This window comes from Ixodes scapularis, unplaced genomic scaffold (genome assembly GCF_016920785.2).
Source record: "Ixodes scapularis isolate PalLabHiFi unplaced genomic scaffold, ASM1692078v2 PGA_scaffold13__105_contigs__length_92229423, whole genome shotgun sequence".
Taxonomy (NCBI): domain Eukaryota; kingdom Metazoa; phylum Arthropoda; class Arachnida; order Ixodida; family Ixodidae; genus Ixodes; species Ixodes scapularis.
Window position 1 is genome coordinate 49,961,299 of NW_024609839.1, and position 15,843 is coordinate 49,977,141.

Genomic DNA, 15,843 nt, shown 5'->3' on the forward strand with positions numbered 1-15,843 from the left:
ATGTTGATACTGCCTAAAACTTGGTCTGGCTCAACGGGGAAGATTCTCCCAGCTGTAGATGAGAAATTTAGCCATGCAGTGCCGTACAACCGCTAGCCTGGGGTCTTTAACGTCCATCCCGCAGTAGTGTTACACGACTGGACGCCGGTACGATGCTCATCAACACCGAAACGGGCAGGGGTGGGTATTGAACCCAGCATCCTGGGTTCTGCAACGGACCTTTCGCTCGACGTGCTCCGAGCTGGTGTGCGCTAGCCCAGCCGGCCACCGATCCCCCGATTTAAATAAAATAAAAACCCTTCACTGCGGAGCGTAGGGAAAAATCGGAGCTACGCTGGGGAACTCGCCGCCGCCGGTGGGGTCGGAAATGTAAGAGGGGGAGTGGGAAACTCGCCGGGGTGGAGTCAAAAGAAGCTCCTCCCCTCCCTCTTGACGTGGCATCGGAGAGATTCCCGCCGGAGGCGAGCTTAGCCCCCCAGCTCGGAGCACTTGGAGCGAAAGCTCGCGCTGCAGAAGCCACCCCGCCCCTGCCCGTTTCGATCTGGAAGAGCATCCTACCGGCGTGTGGTCGTGTATCACTACTGCGTGGTGCACGTTAAAGAAACCAGGTTTGCGGTTGTACCGCACTGGCTAAATTGCTTATCTACAGCTGAGAGTCAGACGCCCACTGAGGCGGACTAACTTCCGGCTGTGTAAACATACACACAACAATTTGCAATTAGACGCATAATAACAAAGAGCACAGCGTGCCGCCTCTTTTCTTTGGATGCCTTTTTTTTAAACCAGCGCAAGCTCGCGCGTTCTCTCTTTTGAGACGGTTAGAACGGTCGCACATAAAACCCGCGTTTCTCCTACCTGGCCGCTCCCTCCTCTTGTGCAGAGCAGGTGCAACAGCCGATCGTCATGATTCAAAAGTGCGACGTCCTCAGCATTAGATTCGGTGTTAGGAAGCTCATGTAATGTTGCTTCGCTTTGTCGCACACTGTTTAAAGTGGAAGACGGAAAAGCGTTTCTTGTGATTTCAGATAAAGCTTCAATTAACTGGCAACCATGATTTTAAGCCACAATATGGCCAAGTGTCGCTACTCTGACACGTAGCTTATTTAATGACACTATTCATGCTCTTGTTCAAGAGGCTTCTAATACCTGGAGGGGCCAAGACGTAGGCCCCGTGGATTCCACAAGCCACTACCTTTTGACACCTGCCTCTTCTTCATTGTTCCCGCTTGTGCCAGTAAATTAGCTACGGTTCAGAGTAACGACACTTGGCCATATTGTGGCTTAAAATCATGGTTGCCAGTTACCTGAAGCTTTATTTAAAATCACAGGAAACGTTATTAATTATTAATTAATAACGTTGAGCCAAAAATTAGTTTCAATTTTAATTTAATATTATTTAATTAGTATTTTCATTTATTAGTGTACTGTAAGGATTTAGGGTCCTTCATTGGCATTACTTTAGGTGTGAATTTGTGGGTCACAGTGAAGAAGAAGAAATATAAAGTCTTAGTTGATAGTCAGCGGTGTGTATGTCTCTGTTTCTCCCTGTCTGTGTTTGTCCCTCTCGTTCTAGCTGACCATTTACCTAAATTATGTACCAACTAGCGCAACTTCAGCCTGTTACACAGGAAACGCTTTTCCGTCCCCCACAAATGTTTAAACTACCCGCGACAGAGCATTGCAATATTGCATCAGCTTCCTAGCACCGCATCTAATGCTGAGGAAGTCGTGCTTTTGGATCATGACGATCGGCAGTTGCGTTTGCACTGAACAGGACCCAAAATGGCGGCGCCCAAAACGATTTTGGGGAACGGAGTGCCGACACTTTAAAGCTCATTCAGTGACTGTAGGCATGAAGTGAACTCGGGTGTATTATTTTCCTCTTCGTTTTTATTGTTTATTGATTTTAATCATATCGAATAATCAACAGATTATATCACGCTACGCGTGTGTAATTATTTGTCTTAGATTTATTAACCTGACCCAGTACTTAAACCATTCATTTATCGATAGTAAATCGTCCAATATATCTTTTAAATGTGAAGGTAAAAAGACACGGCGATTGATGATGATACAGACGCCAACGCCGCCCTCGGAAATTTTTCGAACACTAGAAATCAGCACTTTGTCTGCCATCCGCCAGGTAGCGCAACAAAACACCCAAACAGTTTTTAATTGTTTTTAAAATTAGCTAAGCTCTACACCTATTATGAAACCAACGCAAGATCATTGTGAAAATTTAATACATCGCAATGTATGTCTGTTCCAAACAATAAATGTTATTAGATGCCAATAAATCTGTTTGATGTCTAAAAAGATATGCGTCAAAAACAGGTAAGTTTGAAGGGCTCCTGGAGAGTTATCGCTTTGAAAATGAAAAAAAGCCATCGTCCACCTCTTGGGCAACCATTGTAGCTCTAAATGTTATAAAATATTTTATTATAGTTTAAATATTTTTTCAGCGGCATTTGAAGTACGATGACTCAAAGCACAAAAAAGTGCTACGTTTGATATAAAATATCTAAACAAAAAATTTTTACAGAACATTAAATTTTTTTCTGCATATTACCAATTATAGGCACTACATCTGTAGCTAATTTCATTGCCCTAGCGCTTGTCAATAAAAACATATTTGTGCTGAAAAATGTCAATTTTAGGGCAATATTTGGAGGGATGAAAAAACAAAGTAGTGCAAATACCAAAAAAGTGTATCGTTACATTTTGCTCCGACATCATCTTAACAAAACTGCTATATTGGAACCGTGCTATCTTTAATGGATCGTTCATAAAACATGAACTAGCGGAGCAAGTGAGGGTCCGCGCCATCATATTCCCAACGCTACAAACGCGCATGAACAGTAAAATCCAAAACATACATAATATCAAATGAAAGAGGATTGCATTACCTCTCGAATGACATCAATCCCACAAAACAGTATTTATAAGGAGATGAGTAATGACCTGCCAAAAAGTACCTAAACTGCCACATTCAGTGGAACCGTGGCCTTAAGGCGTTACTTTTTTCACTCACCTAGTAACGCACTCATTACTTTGTCAAAGCAGTAATAAATAACGAACGCACGTTACTTATTTCGAGTAACGGGTAACATATTCACGTTACTCGTTACATCTTCCTACCAAAACCAACCTTTTTTTTTTAGTTTTAGGCGCCAAGTTATATAAATTCTTGTAACCATCAAACAAACCTCCAAAGTTTCGCCTCTCTTTTCCCCGGGTAAACGCTCCCATACTTTAGAAATTCCCCAAATTCCCAGTGGGGCAAAACCCTGTCGGCATTCAATGGCAAGCAGGTTGGATAGACGCTGTCCAGAAAGCAACGCAAAAAATAACATTTGTCACTTCTTATAGGTAACGGTTCCTTTTGTTTGCGAGAAAAGAGTAACGTACATCGTTACTTTTTTTTTTTTAAGGCGACAGTTTGATATATTTTATTACGCGAAAAGGCGTCGGCGTCGTCCCCGAAACATGGCCATAAAAATACGTCATCAAGCACGCGCCGCTCAATGTTAAAGCGAACTCGACTCAGATATAAAAGACAAAAGCGCAGCAAACGCAGATGCTTCGTCACGGAAGCCGTGGAGCCGGCGGGGGTTCTGCGCCTGCGCAGTGGGGGTGCGTGACGTCACCGCCGGACTCTAATGCTTTGTGGAAATAGTAGCTCGAATCGGATAGCGCTGCGTCATTCATAGCCTTGACAGTACGAGGGAAGCCAAGACGACCGGTTCTTTCAACAGTGCAGAAGCTGGGGATGACTGTACGCTATTCGATTCAAACCCCTATTCGCACAGCCCTAATGCCTTTCTCATTTCTCCCACTTAAACAATCTTAAATGTCTTCGGCCTGTTTTTTTTTTTTTTTTTTTTTTTTTTCCAGTAACGTTTTTAGCAGTGGTGTGGGCAAACACGTGGCTCGTTTGCGTGTTGTTGGTGTAAGCACTCGAAGAGACGCCACCACGTTTGTTTCCGTTTACAACGACCCGACGGAGGTAATCATGCAGCGCCAAAAGTGCATTGTCATGCTGCCCGTCGTCTTTGTGCGTCCTTTTGCTATCGCGGACCCAGCCTGGGCACGCGCAGGAAAAGCGAAGGATCGCGGCCCATTCGCACGTCCTCGACTAGATTATCCGGCGACAGGTCAATCGCGCAAAGGCGACGAGGGCCGTGACGTTGCACTTTTGGAGCTCCCCGATTGGCTTTTACGTCCGCTTAGGTGGCGAGTCACCGAGACATCCGTGCTTCGCACGAAGGATGGCGACCGGTTCGAAGAGATAAGTTGCGGCGCGACATACGAATTGGCGCGTATTTTTTTTTTCGGCAACGAATAATTAACGATAAGGCCCATTCGCAAAAGGCGCGTTTGCTTACGTTTTCTTACGTTACGTTAAAAGTGAATTCCAAATTATTTTTTTTATATATATAAATCGAGAAAATTTAGTAAAACGCCCTCCGGAAAACATCTTCGTCGATTCCAATTCGATAAATTCTAAATTTCGAAATCACACTGTAAAATTTAAAAAGAAAAGTATTCCACAAATACGTTTGTTCAGGGCACAGGGTCATTGGTGCAAAGCAGATGCCACGCCTGTTTTATTTCATATCTCAAATCATTGGCAAAAGAGAGTGTACCGCTTATTTCTGCAAGGGTCGTTCGGGACAACGGGTAATTCTGCTCCTATATCACGACGAAAGCCTCTGCTCGGGTTCCCGACTACGACCGTACTATTTTCGATTTTTAGAGGTAAGAGGGGAATTGTGTCGGTAAAACAGTGAACGTTGTGAACCTTTACATTTTGTGAGAGTGGGGGAGAATGGGCGACTGAAACTTCTCCTATTCACCACTTCTCGGGTCCGTGCAACTGCGAAGTAAAGTAGTATAATAATATCACAAAAAAAAAAAAAACGGGTTTCCCAGCCTTGTTTTTGCGATTTAATAAGTTTTAATGTGTCAAAGTTCATTGAAGCACCGCCGTTTTTGCAAGCTTTGTCGTAGGACAGCTACTATTACCTATGCCGAGGTCGCCAACGCCAAATCCAGCTGAAGAAATATAAATTCATACTGGACAGCTTTCTCTTTTCTTTTTTTATGAATCAAGAGCGGGATATTAAAAATTAAGAACAAAGCAAAATAAAAAAATCCAAATTCCGGAGAATTGAGAATTTCACAAAAATAAAATGCGATAAACTTCGTTATGACGGCTTGAAGCTCATTGCTATATACAGCGCCAGCTAAGCATAAAATAAGGATTATTCCTCCTCTTACCTTCAGCTGGCACTACATATAAACTCCGTTATTTTGGGCAAAAAAACAAAATAAACTTCGAAAGACTCCCTTCCAATTTGACGAAAAATACACGCCTAAAGCAGGGAACCATAGTTATGATTAATATGCAATTAATGCAGAGGAGCAAGCGAGCTTGACTAAAATGGCAATACTAATCCCTGGAGAAGGGGAACAAAAGGGACAAAGGACAAACACAAATCTCCAAACACAGTTATAGGTGACTGGTGCAGGCCGTTCACCCTGGTTGGTGTTAGACTGGAGGCAGCTGATAAAACCCGTTTGCTCTACTGACGTCTAACCGCTGGTTATATCGGTTGGTAGAGCGCTCCACTGGAAACGCAGAGGTCCCGAGTTCGATACCCGGACCAGGCGGATCTTATACAATCGTGTGCGCAACAAAGACGAGGACAAAAGCAGAGAAGAGGACACAACAAGGCGCCTTGTTGTGTCCTCTTCTCTGCTTTTGTCCTCGTCTTTGTTGCGCACACGATTGTATAAGATGTCAAACCAACTCGCCCAAACAACCACTCTACCAGGCGGATCTTTCCGGTCGCGCAACAGTCGCTTATAGCAATGTTTGGAGATTTGTGTTTGTCCTTTGTCCCCTTTGTTCCCCTTCTCCAGGGATTGATATTGCAACCCTAGTTATAGCTTATAAGTCACTGGAAAATCCGTGCCACGAATGTAGCGTGCAAGGCTACTCTTTGAAATGGTTCCACGCTTCATACGAAGCGCAGTTGTCCCGGAGAAGTAAGCTACCGGAACATAACAAAACGTAAGCAGACTGTGTTGTATGAACCGGCTTTAACATAATAAAACGTATGCAAGCGCTGCTGTGTGAACGGGCCTTTAGTGTGAAACGACGTATGCAACTTTTTCAGTGTCTCTCGTCTCTAGCGCCCTTGTAGACATCCAGTATGGACGACAAAAACAAAAAAAAAAAAGCATTTCCACTGGCAAATATAAATAAAATAGAGACGAGGAAAAACGAGAACGGGTGGCGGTTACGCATACATCCTGAACGTCTTTTCTCCCCGTAGCGACGGCAAAACAATGTTTTTTCGCGGCATTCAAGATGGCGGCGTCCTTGTGGAAAAGGTGTGTACGGGTAGTTCCTGAGAAAAGAGAACCGTGTTTTTTGGCCCGGGTAAATGAACTACCATCCCAGAATAATGCTTAAAGTCCGTGAGAATGTGACACTAGCTGTTGGAATAGAATGCTGTAGTTTGAAAACATTACGTTTTTCGTTCACAAGATCATTCAGAAGATTTTCTTTGTGGGCCGGCATCCACCTAAGCTTAAATTCGTCAAAACAAAAACAAATTACATTGTGGGCGCTTGTAATATCTATCTCAGTGAAATGAACTTGTCAGCAATACAGAAAACAATATTCGCTTTCTTGCTGGCAAGTTCTGCTTCTTTCTTGATGTCAACCTTCGTATTTCCTCACTCTCGGGTTGCTTCAGAATACCAAGTGTTTTTCACTTATATAATTCCCGTGAGCATTTACGATATAATCGTTTTTTTCGTTTGACGATATTAGGGTTAGGCGGGTGTAGGCTTATGGAGAAATTACGCTTTTTCTCAAGTATCTTTTAATCCAGGCAACGTCATCTTCTCCAACTTTCACGTTCTATTCCAACAACTAGTTTCACATTCTCACAGAATTTGAGCTTTCTGCGATGCATAGCTTTTTTTATGGGGGTTGAAAAACGTACGACTTTCTTTTCTCGGTAACTCCCCATATAAAAAATCGCAAGCGTCATTTAGTGTCTCAAAGTTTTCAATCACAGCCGAACGCAGAGGATTATTGTCTTTATTCAATCGTCTACAAACCTGATACTTTTTCTTTAATCGCTCTTTCTTTTTTTCTCCTTTGTTTAAATAACTCTCCTTCCGAATTCAGAAAGAGGGTCCGATGTTTACATAAGACACTAACCCGAAAACGGAAGTTAACAAACTAAAGAAAAAACACCTTCCGTCGGGATTCCCGATCGAATTCAAATTAAATTGCGCAACGACGTAGAACGTCGTCGTGATGCGGCGGGTGCCGCGCCTAGGAGCCGAAACAAAAATGTATCCTCTTTAAATCATGAACGAGAAACACTAAGAACGAAAACCGGCCGATATTCGAAGCAGATCGGAGGGGAAGGTAAACGAGCAGAGAGAATAGAGTTTTCTGACACATTATATAAGACTATACGTACAAGGATTGATTTTCCTCTTTTTTTTTCTTCTTCTTTTTTGCTTTGTGCTTTTTTGGGTTATGTAATGAAGCAGTTCGGATCGACTCGATATTCGGAGTTGAATTTGAAATACAACATTTAAAGAAACAAAAAGAAAGAGGTCGTTGCGCTTCGCCGCGGGCCTCCATCCTCGTGTTCTGTCTACTTGATGCTTTAGGGATTAGAAATACGAGAGAAAAAATCTAAACGTTTACGTGCTTTAATTTGAAAGATTAGACCTCATGACGAAATCATGATACCGCGAAAAAAATTAAGCTTGTAAAGAAAAGTTAAAAGGATCGAGTCATTCCAGTTGGTGTCATTAATCTCTTTGTATTTCAGTGAAAGAGAAACAATGAAATGCTGAGAGAGAAAACATAAAATGCAAAGTAGACAAGCCCGTTATGTGGGTTTTGTTTAAGCTTGTTTAAGTCAGCAAAGAAACTTTTATTCCAGCCGTTGTTATCTGATTTGTTTGACGACTTACGCAATGTTCTGTGGAATGGCGACGTTGAATTGGGCGGTCCCACGAGCAATATTTTCCAGCATTTACTATAATAAGTCTTAACACTCTATTCAGTTGTATCGGTGTTCAGTAACTATAACGTCTTTAGATTTGGCCTACACTCTAAAACAATGTACGTGCGTTTTCCCGCAAAAAGAAAAAAAATACGCTTTAAGACGAACTACTGCAGCACTCAACACGACGTTCACCTTGCTCACTTCAAGTTCAGTATCACATCTCCAACTTACATTTTGGATCGAACAATTATGTCTCAATGATGTTTCACATGCCACACTATGAAATTTCAAGGTCACGTCGTTAGGATGAAAGTTCTCTGTTGTCGGACGTCCGCTACCGAAAACGTCGCTATGGTCGGCTTTCAACGATGGGTCAAACGCTCACAACGACAGCTTAAGTGGAATTAATTCTGCTTTCATCGAGAGAGATAAAGGCAGCGTCAGTCTGTCAACTTTGGCGGAGTTGATTCAGGAACGCGATGCCAGCCAAGCGTTCATTGTGTTTTTTTACACACACCACAAAACTTTTCGGTCGCAAGTGATGAACACAAGTAGCCAGAATCATAACTCGTGGCGTCAAGGCGATTCAAACCGTGGTCCTGACGTCACGGAGGAAACCCACAAGAGCGCGCCACCTCAGCAGCTCGGGGATAAGGGTCTGTCTCTCGCACACTCACAGACTCTGTTTCGTCGCTAGTAGATTCGAAGGAATAAGGCGCTCTAACTAAGATTTAATTGATATTATAGACGCTTTGCAGCAGCTGTGCATGGACGCCGCCATAACTGACCTTCAGTTTTTGTTCCCCCTTATTCCTTTTATTTCACTTCATCATTACCATAGCAGGCCAGGTTATTGCCATTCAAGAGTCAACTGTGTCTTTTTCTAAAGCATCGGTCTTTGTAGAGGATCGTCAGCTACCGTTTCAGTAGCTCGGCATCTCGGTAAGACGAGAGAAGGTCAGCAATGGCGGCTGTAATTTGGCGCGTGTGTAAAGCGTCTATAGGCCCCTTCAAAAACCGCATCTCCACGCGGTGAATGTTGTTGATTGGGGCGAAGCTCTGGTAGTGCTTGTCTGCGTAGAAGCTGAGCCGCAGCATTCCGAGCCTTTCGCTCGTTTTCATCCATGTCACGCTGCGGTCAAATGCTCAAATGCGTATATAACTACGTTTCATACCACACATTCTCTTTCTGACAGGGATGAAAACGAACGAAAGGCTCGGCGTGCTGCGGCTCACCGTCTACGCAGACAAGCACCACCAGAGCTTCGCCCCAATCAACATCATGCACCACGTGGAGATGCGGTTTTTTTTTTGTTTGTTTTTTGCCTTACACGGAGCACGAGAGCACGTGCTCACGTGCTCGTGACCCGACGGTGGACGGACATACGGACATGCCTAGCCCCTAAGGAGCTTCGCCCCTAAAATTACGCCCTCTTAAGCCTGGTTCAGACAGTTGCGTTTGACTGCGTTTGACTGCGTTGCGGCAGCGAGAAACCAGGACATCCCTGCTACTTATATCGCGTGCTAAGATGATTCTTTGAATTGGATTGCACGCTTCACACGAAGCACAGATGTGCCGGTGACTCGCTTTCGGTTCTCGACGCAACGCAGTCAAACGCACTCAAACGCAAGTGTCTGAACCGGCCTTTACAGTCGATCTGAAGATATAATGCAAAGGGACGTGAACAAAAAATACCAGCAAGCTGGCGAGTCTAAAACTAATATAATGCTCAGTTCTAAGAGACTGCATACAATTGATGAACTCACCATCTTTATGGTGCATTTTTTTGCGCGCGCCACTTTTCAGTATTTTTCAGATCCACCGTAACAGGTCGTAATGTTTCAACGGGTCCATAGTCGGTCACAGCATGCACCGCCACTCTGCCCTGTTGGAGATGAGACGCCGCGCATCTTCATCCACGGCACGACGATCCGGCATTCTTTTGCGAGGGTTGTAAAAGGTGAAAAGTGTATATACTACGCAGAACAAACAAGTGACAGTACCCACGCCAAAAACGCATGAACGGAGGGAACCACGTCACTTGGACACATTATGTCTGTCCCTTTGGGTGTTATCTGAGAAGCCCAAAGCCGCGAAAACACTGCTAATACACCAGTCAAAAGATAGTCCGCAGACCCTGTTCTTTTTTTATGATGGTCCTGTCCTATAGACCAGTTTTGCAAGTCACGTGCTTGTTGTTAAAAGGTATGAGACACTGCACAATGGCCTAAGAAGTAACACTACAGAATGTGAGATTCTAAAACTGCCTAAGCTATAGAAATGAAGTGTCACTAGTAGAGTTTCTAAGGTTCCAGCATTGGGAGTGTTTTTTGGTGTCCGCCATTGTGCAAGAGCTATTCGAAAGAGCTATATTGGTCATGCACGACTGTCTGCAGAAATGTTTCAAGAATACATGTGTATGAAGCAAACACTCCTCAAACATGCGGAAAGCGTGTCTGCGGATAGTATGTGTCGTAATGTCTGCGGAGAACACTGTCTTTTTGTATGATTCATTAGCAGCAGAGCTGGCAGTAATGTAATTACTGTAATGAAATTACAGTAATTTAATTACTTGTTCCAGTAATTAGTAATGTAATTCATTACTTTTGTAGCAGGTAATTTAGTAATGTAATGAATTACTCCAGCGACGGTAATTGTAATTAAATTACCTAATTACTTTTTCGCACTAGGCATATTTTTTTGTGTCCACAATACACAACAGCGCTTTTCTTTTTATTTTACTTTTTCTTTTTCCTCTAAACCTTTCCAAAAAACGCTCTTTGGCCGCCGCTATGTTGCTGATGCTAATGCGGCTGGTGCGACTCTCGCGCTTGCTATCAGCTAGACATTTTCTGCCACTCTCTTGAACTGTAAAAACCCGCTCAGCGCAATTCTCTACTTGTGTTTTGCGGTTTTGCATTCGACGTTTTCTGGCCCCTCTTAAAAGTGACCGCTTACTTTTCCTGATGCATGCTGCGTACCCTCTCTGTGTTATCTTCCACTGTGAGAAATAGGGCTGGTAAGTTTCTGCCGTTCGAGCTTTTCTGCTCGACATTCTCGGGGAACGAAGGAGGGGAAGTAGGTCGAACTAAGGCCCCTGGTGGAACGGCCCTCGACGCGATTTTGCGAACAATGACAATAGTTCTCCCCCCTCCCAGAGATAATCCGCGTAGGGTCCTCAAACATCTCCAAAAATAGTTGTCCGGGTTGGGGTGGGAAACGGATCAGTCGCGTGCGTTCCTCTGTCTATCGGCAAACAGGTTATTTGTGAGCGTGAAAAATGCATGCCTTTCGCTATCTTCTGTTGTTAATGAATTTCGACAGCAAAACGCTTTGTCGTTTGACACGTGGCTATTCGAACGGCGCCGTAAAAACTTACCGTAGAAAACAAAACAAAAAAAAAAAAAACTAACATTCCAGTCGCATTCGTTCTGTCACGCGCGTACCCAACAAAAATAGTTTACTGCTTTTTTTTTTTTTCAAATGTTGTACAATGCTTCCCAATGTCCTCGGGAAAATACATGCACCATGAAACACAAAATGCAGTGGGAAAACACGAGAATTTAGCCGCCAGCAGTGTTTGAAACTGCGCTTACACAGGCTGTGCCTGTGTAGGCGCAGCCTATAAAAGTATACAAAAGTAATGCGAAAGTAATGTCATTACTTTTAAAAGTAATTTGTAATGGTAATTAATTACTTTCTGGCTGTGGTAATTTGTAATGTAATTTAATTACATTTCAGAAATTTTCAGCAAAGTAATTAGTAATGTAATTTAATTACAAAATATGAGTAATTTGGCCAGCTCTGATTAGCAGGGTATACCCACACCTTAAAAGGCTCGCTTTTTTTTTTCTTCCGAACAACCGGAAACGAACATCCTCGAAGATATTTCTCCCTCAAAAACGAACTCGGCGTCTGTGCGTGTCTCTCCCCGATATCGCGAGGCGAGCCTCCACCATTACCAATCCGCGGAGCAAACGTGACGGCGCAGAATATCCCGCAATCGCTCTCGTCCCAGAAATCACCCCTGGGCTCGCGATCGTTATTACGGGACGCTAGCAGACGGCTTCGAGACGACAACGAACGCCATTCCCCGCGAATATTGTCCGGAGACATTGCGACACCGTAGCGGGGTCCTCCTCGGTCAGACCATTTTTCATCGGCACTCCGGGTAGAAACTGAGGGAGACGAGGAGACGATGAAAGCGCGTGGTGTGGCCAGAGCGCAGAGCTCTGACTGGGAGGGTAAGGGGTAGAAACAAAGGCTAGCTGCTTTTGTCTGTTTGAACGCGTTCAAACGCGAGGCATTGCGCAAGGTGCAGACGACCCTCTCGTTCGCTCCGTTTGGACGCAGACGGCACGCGCAGAGCACAAAAGGCAGCTAGCCTTTTTGTCCACCCAGTAGTCCGTCCAATCAGAGCGTATTTCCTCCTCTCCCTCAATTTCTCTTTGTAAGGGCCGTCCTGGTTTCGACATTTCGACTCGGAATTAGGAATGAACCGTCCCTCGAATGAGTCGTCGAAGAGGGATTTATCTCTGAGCAGCGGATGGACCACACGGGGTCTCGTTCGAGCACTTCGAAGGATTCCAAGAAATCTGGAGTGCTGCCATCTGCGAAGGGGAGCTTGGCGAATGATGAGACTAAAAATATGTTTAAACCTTTAACAAAATTCAATTTCGCGTGGCTTTTGGCACGACGTTTCAGCGTGCCCAGTGCCACAGCACAAACTGTTTTTGTTTTTTTTATGTTTAAGCATATTTTTAGCGGCGTCATGTGCCGGGCTGTCAGATTGCAGTGACTACGTCTGTGAAATTCCTTGCGGGGAAGCAAATGCTCCAGACTTTTTTAGAGTGTTCCTTTGGCATGAATATACTATAGTGCCCTTGTTACGTGGGCACACTTAAACGCAGTTTTACTGTGTCTGAGGTCGGACTTACCTGCGGTTAGAGGCTCTGTTATACTCTAACGTTGAGCGTAAGAAACGCGGCGTAGCGCAGCGCACACAGATACTGATAAGTCGCATATATGGAGTTTCTTCTCGCCGGCCAATGAAACGCCCACGTTCTCCACTACGATAGTTTCGCTGCGCCCAACGTCGTACTCTTAACAGTGCCTTAAGGGTACCTGAGGGGTACCTTAAAGCGCAGTTACACTTAACTATGGTTAGGAAAAAAAAGTACGCTTGAATTATTTCGAGCGTGCTCCTACACACTTTCAATATATCTGAGGCATGCTTTAGATATACTTTACCTTTTAACGCATTTATTGCCGTTCCTAAGTAAGGCAAATACTTATTAAGGTTAGTTGCAGCCTGAGAAGTCCATCCGACCGCTGAGACGTGCGCACTGAACGTTTACCTTGACTGTTCTTATATTCGTTGCCACAATTAAGAGAAAAAGAATTTTTGCGCAGTTCTCGTGCGCTGCGCGACGGAGTTCTTTGCTAGATTCAGTGGTCGAAGGAAGGAACGATGCTTTTGGCATTTGAAACGCCTACGTATTGATAAAATAACATAACTATACTCTAGGATGCACCAAGATATTCCGAAATTCAACCAGTGAATGGCAAAAAATGAGTTGAATACGAGTATAGTCGTAAAAGTAGTAAAGCCGTAAAAGTATAAAATTCAAAATTGTTCAGTGTACTGTTTTGCACTTTTTTTTTGGTCAAAGCTTTGTTGGGTTTTACGAGAAACACCCACGCTGACTGCTCTGCCTTTTATTAGGATGGCCGGATTGGGAATAAAGGAAAGTTGTTGGTGATCCGGTTCGCCCTGTTTGCAGACGCGTCTTCAAGCCAACCACGCGCAGGGAAATAATCCCCTAGTGGCGTTCGCGGGCACTAACTTTATGTCACAAATGTTGACATCGTTTCGACTTTGCGTTTCGACGTAAGGGTGAACAAAGTTTAGTCCTGCACCCATAACCATCAGCGCGTGGATTTCGAATATACGCTCGTGCTCGCGTTTGCTTGCACCAAACACTGCCCTTACACATATGTAGAGCCATTTCTTACCTTTATCTTTAGAGGCTACAACAATTGACTTGTCCTTCTATTTTCGTAGTTGTAAGACAGGCGCAATGTATGACACCTGCTGAGTGTATACAGTCCTGCAAAAATTGATCAAGAAGTAGCATATATTGAATTTGCGGTGAGGCTTAAAATATTGTTGTTGTTGTTGTTGAGTGTTGCTACACACGGGAAAAGGGGATGCCTGCACGTAATGTTAGCCTCCTTGGGCAGGGGCAAGACTCGCACAGGCGGGGAAAGGAGGTGAGAAAAGAAGAAAAGAGGGGTTGGGGTGATTTTGTCCCCAATCTCTGGATGAGTAGGGTCGAATCAGGAAGCTATTTTGTTTAGGGAGAAGGGACACTGCAGAACAGTCTTCTGGATTGGAGATTACAAATTAGTCGATGACAGTCGAGACGAGAAAGCGTGGCTGGTCTTGGTGGCAGGCCGGCGGGCTGGAGGCGCGTTGCAAGTCCAGTGGCTTGAAGGTACTCAAGAAGAGATTTATAGACCAGCTCTCTTCTTCGTCGACCTCCGGTTGGAAAAAAGATTTTGTTCTTCTGAGTCTCAGTTGTGCTGGCACTTAAGATGGTGGTAAAAAAGGACCGTCGAGCTTGATCGTAGTGAGAACAACTTAGGGGGACGTGGTTGAGGTCCCCTGGGACATTGCATCTGGCACAGTTGGGTGTACTAGACCTGGAGATCTTGTGAAGCGTCGATGTGTAGGCGCATGTTTAGGGGTTAAAAGCGCTAAAAACGACGGACGAGTAGGAGAGACACACACCACAGAGCTCTCCTACTCGTCCGTCGTTTTTAGCGCTTTTAACCCCTAAACATGTTCAACCAACTAGCCCAAATCCAAACCCTTCTGTGTAGGCGCAGTTTGCAAGAAGGCGATGGAGTAGCGTGGAATCTGATCTGGGTAGTTTTGACTCAGGGAGCGATGGAAGAGGGTTCCCGCTTGCAACTTCTGTATGGGGGTGGCGCACTCTGGTAATTAATTTGCATAGTCTGCGCGCTTCGCAATAACGTTGGATGAAAAGACTTGGTTCTTTCAGCTTTCATACAAAACTTTTTTTTTTTTTAGAACACCACTTTCCTATTTCAGCAGGCGTGAAAACAAGGTTCTAAAAGCTAAAGAAACTCCAACAAAACTCAGCAGTAAATGAACGAAATGCCAGTCACCTACTTTAAGCGCTCGCCTTAAACAAAATCCTTCACACCTTCGCCTTTACTTGTGGGGGTACCTCCACTTCCGTCTTTGCCACGTTTTGTTTTTGTTCCTAGCTACGTATAAAACACGCGCAGAGCACTCGACGGACAGGCGGAATTAAAACGAAAACAGGGAGGCAGCCCATTTTAATAATTCAACACCTGACGCCTAGGTGAAAACTTCACTGGAGAGCACAATTAGGTCTTCCCTCTTCCTCTCTCTCTCTCCCGTTCTATCTCTCCCTAATGACAAAAAAGGGGGAGGAGGCGAGAGAAAAAGTGGGAAACGTGCCCTCCGCTACTCGAGTGCATTAGTGGGACCATTTGCCCGTCCGATACAAATTGTTCACGACTGTCTGCACCAAGGCGACCGACAGAAACGCTAACGAGATGTCAATGCATTCCGGGTTTCTCTCTCACTCTCTTTCTTTTTTTTTTTTTGTCTTGTACAGTGCTGCGAGGTGCGCGGCTGCGTTTGAGGAAGGTGCTCGTTAGATAGGCGGACCCTCCGTCTACGTGATGGAACATGTGCCGCATGGGTTATCACGGAATGTACCATCACGATTAATATAC